The sequence below is a fragment of the Saccostrea cucullata genome, unplaced genomic scaffold (genome assembly GCF_032062105.1).
Source record: "Saccostrea cucullata isolate Sc308-1 unplaced genomic scaffold, CSIRO_AGI_Scuc_v1 ctg4544, whole genome shotgun sequence".
Classification (NCBI taxonomy): domain Eukaryota; kingdom Metazoa; phylum Mollusca; class Bivalvia; order Ostreida; family Ostreidae; genus Saccostrea; species Saccostrea cuccullata.
Genome location: NW_026935285.1, coordinates 51,677 through 60,000, shown reverse-complemented (window position 1 = coordinate 60,000; position 8,324 = coordinate 51,677). Strand labels below are relative to the sequence as shown.

General features: G+C 33.1%; 1 pseudogene; it reads left to right on the top strand.

Moving 5' to 3' along the window:
- Positions 1–545: 545 nt before the first annotated feature.
- On the top strand, positions 546–1,975 carry LOC134242360 (sex peptide receptor-like; annotated as a pseudogene).
- The last annotated feature ends 6,349 nt before the right edge of the window (positions 1,976–8,324 follow it).

The window sequence follows — 8,324 nt, the reverse complement described above, 5'->3', positions numbered from 1 at the left end:
TAATATTTGGTAGAAATGTTAAATAAATATCTTTTGTAAAAATAAATAAATATCTTAAAGCCTTAGCAATTCAGTTGTCAAACAGTGGTCTGATAAACAACATTGGTCGTTCTAGCAAACTAGGCTATTCAAATTGTTGACTGCTTCAAAGATTCCCTTCGTTTTCAAATTATATGAAAAAAACAAATACACGAGGAATTGAAGGAAATTATTTAAATTGAACAATGATTTTTTTTGCTTTTGAAGAGTATTTGAAACCAGTAAAGATATTAACCTTTATTCCAAATTCTACGTTTGTCGATTTAAACAACACACTTTAACTCTGTAAAAAATATTATAAATTAAACAGAATGCTACTAATTATGACTATGGAGAAAATGTTTTCCATAATAAGATGTCTAAGATATCTAAAAATAAATAAATATCATTAAGCGGTGAGTCAGAACTCATTTTAGCAACCTCGGCTAATTAAATTGTGGGTTTCAGATTCCTAGTTTAATTATATGAAATATTACTACATCCAAATTCAGGAAACAACACAAAGAATGCTACAGGATTACTACTCGGAATTTTACGCTCAAAGTACGAAATCGCAGGAGAATGGGAAGTTCCAATACGAGGCTATTTAACATTTTTCATAGCTCTAATAACCATATTAACCAACATTTTGCTGATCTCTGTTTTCATCTTCCGAAGTACAAGGTCTCCTACCACCATTGTTTTGACATCACTGGCAATATCAGACTCTATCATATGTGTCACTCAACTGCCGGAGGCGATATATTTCAACATGGCAGAAAACTACAAGAATCTCTACATGACTTACGAATGGTGCAAAGCTAATCAGGTGTTGTACATTATTTACCAAATCTGCAGGATGACGTCAAATTGGTTTACAGCTATGCTGGGCGTGCAACGATTGCTTGCTGTAGCGTTGCCTTTCAAATATAGCAGGTTATGTAGTAATGTAGCGACAGGTGTAGAAATTTCAGTTATAGCTTTAGTTGCGTTCTTGCTGAATCTCTACGAAGCCTTCGGAATATACATTGCAGAACTTCCAGTTTATACCGATTGGTATAAAAATGAGTCTTTACCTTCAAGTTGCATAAGAGATACTTCCCTTGGTTTGATCAAAGCTTTTGGTGATCCTACGAAATCAAAAATGATATATTTCATCTTTTCCGGTCTGCTTTATCGTGTTCTTCCTGTTGTCATCCTCGTCTTTACGACTGTAACACTGGCCTATATTTTATTAACACGACGGACAATGGGAGCTGCTACTGGTCAAAGAAAGGCACAGATCCAGAGGATGACGGGATTAATTTTCCTCATTTTGGTGGTATTTCTAATTGCTGAGATACAAGACGGCATTGCTTACTTTATCTATGCAGCTGAGCTCTCCCGCAACTCAAAGAGATCGATTCTGTCAAAGGAAGACGACATTATGTGGGATACGATTTCCACGCTTCTTTCATTAATTAGTTACGCATGCAATTTCTGGATATTTTTCTTGATGAGTCAACAATTCCGTTCGGCATTACAGGATACATTTAAGTTTGGAATCCGTAAAGCGCATGTCTACTTGAATCTGGAAGCTTCGGAAGTTGGAAGCAGTTCTAATGTCCAAAGTACAAGCATAACGGGCAAAGATGTTAGAAGTACTCTTGTTTAACTCTTAGAAGCATGTAAATGACCATACATCAATTATTTAGTTTTCATTTTACTCTTCTGGAATGAAAACTATAGTTCAGTTTTAACGGGCACCGCCATTGTCAATCCAAATGATTTATTCCGAATTAAGAGTGGTCGATCGATTTATATATACTCACACAAACAGCATTAAAACTAAGATCTTCTTTTGCGAAGTACAATGTACCTAAATCGAAAGTCAGAATTCTTACCTGAGCATTGAATGATAAAACATTCCAATGTATTTAACTACGTGTTTAGCCATAGCTGTCTAATTAATGCATGTGAGGTTTTAAGAATAGTCTTTTCAGACAATTCATCAATGTAGTTTGTGTTTCATAGAGACTTAAGAGATAATACACTGTATCTTATTGAGTGTATGAAGATAGTTTGGTCTGTAAAAACATGTATATCAACAATTACATTTTCTATCATTTTTGAGTTGACTTATTGTCTTTGAGTTATTTTTTCTTCTTTACTTTTTAAACTTGCTTTGAATGATCAGGAAATAAAGGGAAAATCCGTTGTCAATTCGATCAGTGTGTAAATAATGTACTAACGATTAGTATGAAAAACGTCAGTCGGCATTTAACTCGATGATAAATTGTAATTACTGACAAGGTTATTGTATCGACGACAGAACTGACGAAATTATGACTTTAAACGAAAATATTGATATTCTTTTTTCATAAAGTTATTAGTACAAAATTTACCTCGCTGAAGAAATTGTTCATACGTAGAGCATGCTCTTGCGTATCGAATCAACTTAGAGATTTAAACTACGTGTGCAGCTGGTGATGAAGGTATATTGCTGAAAAAGTAAGAGAATCTGACGATTGAAAACTTAAATTCATCACATTTATCAAAGAGATTGATTGTCAGATTACCATTAACGTCTTTTTCTTCAAGTAAAATATCAAAATACAAAACAGATGTGTCAGACTCTGTGGAATCTTTTTTTTTTCAAGCTCATCGGAATATATCGTATCGACACAAGAGTAGAAATTACCATTATTTATTGACAATACGTCATCGATGTATTTACATGTCGAGTTGAAGGCCACAACAAGTATTTTCTTCTTTTCAGATATAAGATTTTGGACAAATTCTGCTTCATATGAATACAAAAATAGATCTACTAATAACGGGGCGCTATTGGTCCCCATGGGAATTTCAATAAATTATTGAAAGACCTGGTCTCCAAAACAAAATAGATACAAGATCAAAAACATATCTTTTAATGTCTATTTCAGAGTACTTGTGTGTACAATCAGAATGATTTTTACAAAATAATTCTGCAAATGACTAATGACAGTAAATTTACGAGTTCCTTTCTTATTGAAAAAGCAGCTGTCAGTGATGTTAAAAAACCTGGACCTTATTTTATGGTGGGGAATGATTACGTATAAAGTTGAAAGTTTTTGAGCTGTTGATCTTGGTAAAAGCTTGTGATTTCAAATTGTCCAAATTTCCATGGAGTTTTTAAGTGTCCACATCTGATTTACATCACTTCTTGGATATATTGTTGCAAAGTACTCTTGAAGTTTCTCTTTCACTACTGTTAATATCTTACTGAGGAGTAAAGAAAGAGACTTGATAGAACATTTATCGGAACGCTCTAAATGTATCTTTGTATGGAATTTTATGAAGTTTTGAAATCCAACTAAGATACACTGTATCGTTATTCAAATTTATTTTGGTTGTTTGAGATATAAAATATTCCCAAAACTGACACACATGTATAATTTTGAAGAAAGGGAACTATAAATATTAATTGGATTACCACTTGTAGCATTAAATCCAAGTTTTTCTTCAAAACAATATAATTATATAACGAGCCGTACATACGAAGACAATGTTGTTACCTGCTTTGTCAGCAGGGGTAGCAGTACATACGGATCATGTAACCTTTCTTTTTTCACTTCTGCATTATTGAATTCATCAGGATAGATGGTTTTCATGGTCGTCCCTCAATTTTTTTGCAAAGTGTCAACGTCTTTTTTTATATCTGTCCCATCGTCTGGCGTAATCTTCTACAGAATCCATAAAATTTATGACATTCCGACACGGGACATTATTTCAACCCTATAAGATTTTTGTTGCAACAACTAGGATTTGTCATTTTCGTTTCACAAAGCATCCTCAAGTATGACAAATCGTGAAGACGGTCTTGTGTCTTTTCGTAAGTACAGTTATCAAATTACTTTGCTGTTACTTTGTTTGATGTATAAACACTTGTACAGGGTCCAAATGTTATTCGGTAGATATTATCCGTAGTGGAATTTATTAGGGTCTCGTATGAAATGAAGGAGTCCTGTGACTCAGTTTGCCCGTCTAGCTTTCTTGACTTCTGTTATACGTCCACCTGGATATATATTTAATTAATTGCATAACTGTTACTCAGTTTTTATCCCAACTAAGTAAAATAGGTTTTTAACCATGAGAGAAAGAGGCACATATTAATTTTGAGATGTGTCAACATTTTTAAATAGATGTAATTATTTCATAAGTTTAGTTATTATTTATAAACATATATCAGAGGGTTTTCTATATGTCACCATTGTGTTCAAAAAATTATATAAATAATGAAGTGCAAATATTAATTCCCCTTTCACAGAAATAATGATTTTCAAAAGTCCTTTGTTCTAAATAATTATGTGACTCTCGTGAATTCATGAGGTAAGCATAAATCTGGAAATTGATTACTGGTATTTAGAAAATAAAGTACTTACTATGTATAGGGACCAACATAAACTTTGCATTTATATACCAGTTACTTCAGAAAATATGTATCTGATTGATTGTATGTTGTTTTACGTCCCATTCCAGGAAATTTTACTCATATAGAGACGTCAACATACCTACCTTTGAAAGGCTTAACTTTAAACATTTACTCGAAACTCAAACTATAAAAATGGCGAATCTTTATCGTGTCAATTTCTTTCGTGACACGGGCCTCGGTTTTGAAGATTTCATCAAAATTCCAGCAACTTTCACATCAAAGTGCCGAGCTCTTGGTTAAAGAACAGTTATCACTTGCAATTGATTTTTTTTCTAAACAACTTTCGTTAGTCGTGGCCGGGGTTTGAACCAACGACCTTTAGATCACAAAGTTTCAGGGGGGAAAAGCAATCATATAATATTAATGATAATTTTCAAAGTATTTATTGTAAATGTGATATTTTAATTTATAGTTAGTCTTAAAAACATTTATTTAATGTCAGAGTCATTTTTATACAACAAAATTAAAGTTTAACATTTATTTTAACACCACACTTCTCATTTTACGTGCTGCTAAGCTGTTGGCAAGAGACACATATAGAGGACTACAGTCTGATAATGCATAAAATGTAAGATGATTCAAATCATGTGCTTCTATCATCCAATTCAAGTGAATGTTTTCGACTTCTTCCTTGTAATAAATTATATAAAACAGCCATCCACACACATATCTGTACTAGTACTTGTATACTGTTGTAAAATACCTTGAATCCTTAGAAAAACATGACACAATATATAGTCAAACAACATTGTCGTGAATGCAAAGTTATGTAAAAATCTCTGAAATCTTAGAAAATATTTTTTCTTCTCCTCTATCAAAATCAATGATATTCCCAAAACGCATAACTGCCCTGCATTTTCTGCAACAAATGTCATTAACTTTTATAAGGTCGTAGTTTATTAGCAATAATTCCTTTCTCTAACCAGATGAGTAACTGTTCCATATATATTTCCATTCATTTCTTGTTTCGAACCACTCATCTTCAAAATAATTAGCTGACAAAAACACGATAAAATAATCAGTAATCGCGATCTGCCACGCCGATTTATCCGATCGAACACTATCCAAATGCAAATCACGTGATGGAATAAATGGTCTTAAATTCTTCTCTATCAAAAACGGTTGAAGGGTCTTTAACACCCATATATTAATATCCTCATTTCTTTCGTCGAAGGAAATATAAATAACTTCTTTAGTTGTTTTCGTTGAAATTCTACTTGTCTTGTATCTTTTTAATATGACAGTAATTTCAAACTTAAAACTGAACAATAAAACACCAGTGGTAACAAGAATAAACAACACACCTGTACCACAAGAGAAAATTACGTAGAGAAGTGTATTATCCCTCTGAAAGCACATCAGCTTTGGAATAAATTTCAGCAAACTCTCTTGTTTGTTCCCAACAAGGCAACGAAATTCAAACTGAGTGTTACATTCACTCCCTTTGATAAGAAGCCAGTTATAGATCCATTGATGCGCGCATGTGCAATTCACGACATAATTTCCCTTTTGCAGAAATACACAAGGTTTAAAAATCGAAAAATTCTGAGGAATTCCTTCAAGTTGCTGATTGGGAGAAAATGAAAAACTGTGCAGTTGAGTGAGATTCTCCAGCGCTCCATTATCGAAGACGGGAATGGCTGACAGCTCAAGAACAGTTATGCGATTTAAATAATGTTTAAATGGTATGCGAGTGATATGATTTCCCTGCAAGTAGAGTTCAATTTCGTCACTTTCTATAAAAATATTAGGTAGTCGCACTAAATCAGCGTTTGTACAATCCATTATTAGTTTGAACACAATTGTTGAAGTTGAAAGATATTTAAAATTTGGCCTCTTTATGCACGAGCAACGAAAAGGGCAAGTCGGATATGACGTATAATTGCACATCATATCTACTAATGAATTATTATAGATGATATCGGGAACAGATAACCCACGAACCAATGCTGGATTTTCACATTCAACATTGAAAAAATCCCTATCGAATATTTTGAAAAGTGGTTTTAAATGTAATATTGGTTTAGCAAGGACACAGTCACATTGAATAGGGTTATATCGCCAATCAAAACTAAAATAAAGAAGTTTACCGAGTTGAAACATGTCCGAAAAGCCAAGTTTTCCTAAATCTGGCAAAGTGCTTAGTTTATTGAATGAAAAATCGATATAACCAGGTCCATAAGTCGTGGCAAGATTTACTGCCCATCCATGTTCGTTAGTTATTGTTCGTATACAGTTGTTAGATAGATCTAAAGTGCAAAAGACTCTTTCAAATACAAGATCAGTGATATCAATAGATATCAGATCGTTGTTATTTAGATATAATTCATGAAATACCATGTCTCTCAGAACGCCTGTCTCTATATAAGTAATGAGGTTAAACGATAAATCTACAACCCTCAGGTTTCTATTATTGCTAAGAGAACCCTTCCGTAGAACAGATATTTTGTTCCTGGATAAAATCAGATGAGTAAGATTTCTTATACAGGATAAACTAGGCACATCTAGTATCAAATTCCGTGACAAATCAATTGTTATAAGAGCTGGTAAGTCACAAATATTTTCCGGAAATGACTGCAATGCTTTCTCACGATGTTCAAGATAATAAGTTTTTCCGAGGAGTTTATTTAAATTATCAATGTTTAAGTATGAGGTATCGAGTAAATCATTTAGAACACTCCTTCCATGACAGGCACAACAATAACTATCCAGAAGCATAAAGTCGGAAGAGTCGATACACTTTTCAGGACAATCTATCGCTAATCCATCCCAGCCCTTAGGTGTCCACTCAAAAGATTGAACGTACGCCATGTCACAGAAAATCAACACCGTATAACATAATGTGTACAGCATAGCTAAATCAAATGTGATAATGACAGTTGCCTTAACGTAATTTGTTTTACTACATGTACATGAGCACATTGCATCAAGTTGAACAATAACTACTCGCATAAAAACGTTTATTATTAAGGATACGTATTAACTGGGACTTTGTTTTAAGTATTTAGCGGATGCATCAGTGGCTAAAGCCGTCGCATTATGTACTTGATTTCAGCTGACAAGCCTACGAATGATTTAAGGAAACTCTTTGTTTATTTGTTTGCACTTGTCCAACGTCTTAATCTGCACACAATAACTATAATACTGTAATGTGATTTGTGGGTTCGACCACGGATGAAGCTTATATAAAGAATTTTCCTTCTGTTAATATGTTAACTTTTGAAAATTAACTTGGAACTAGGCGGGAGAACAATACTACCGTTCGCAGTTCTTTTGAAAATTAAGAATTGAAATTAAAATTTTCTGAGAAAAAATAATTTTCTCACCTACCTTAATTTTTTTTTATCCTGAGTCGGGAGAGGGCAGGCAAACATTTTTTTAAAGCTGGCCTAACAAAGAAAAATTACATAAATATAGATCAATTTGAATCATTGTGTTGTTGACTAATATTCTTGTTGACTAGTATTCTTCTCCCGCCCAGTTCCAAGTTAATTTTCAAAAGTTAACATATTCGATGATTTTTTAAAAGTATTTTAAGTAGTTAATTATATGTATCTTCATAAAAAACATTAAGTACTTATTTGGGGAAAACAAAGAGAGATAACTCTAAAATTTTGGTAAAACTTGACCTATAGAAATCAACGGAATACGAAAAATATTTTTAAAACATCCCCCCCCCCCCCCCGTGACACAAAAATTTCATTTTTACAATTAATATGTAATGTTATTTCACAAATTCATACCAAAGCTTTTTGTGTTTCACGGCACAGGCACTTGGGGTATGGATCCCCCCTTTCCATTTTTTTTTCTTTTTAAATCTGGGGTCGAGTCACCTTTTTCCTATTTTTGTATT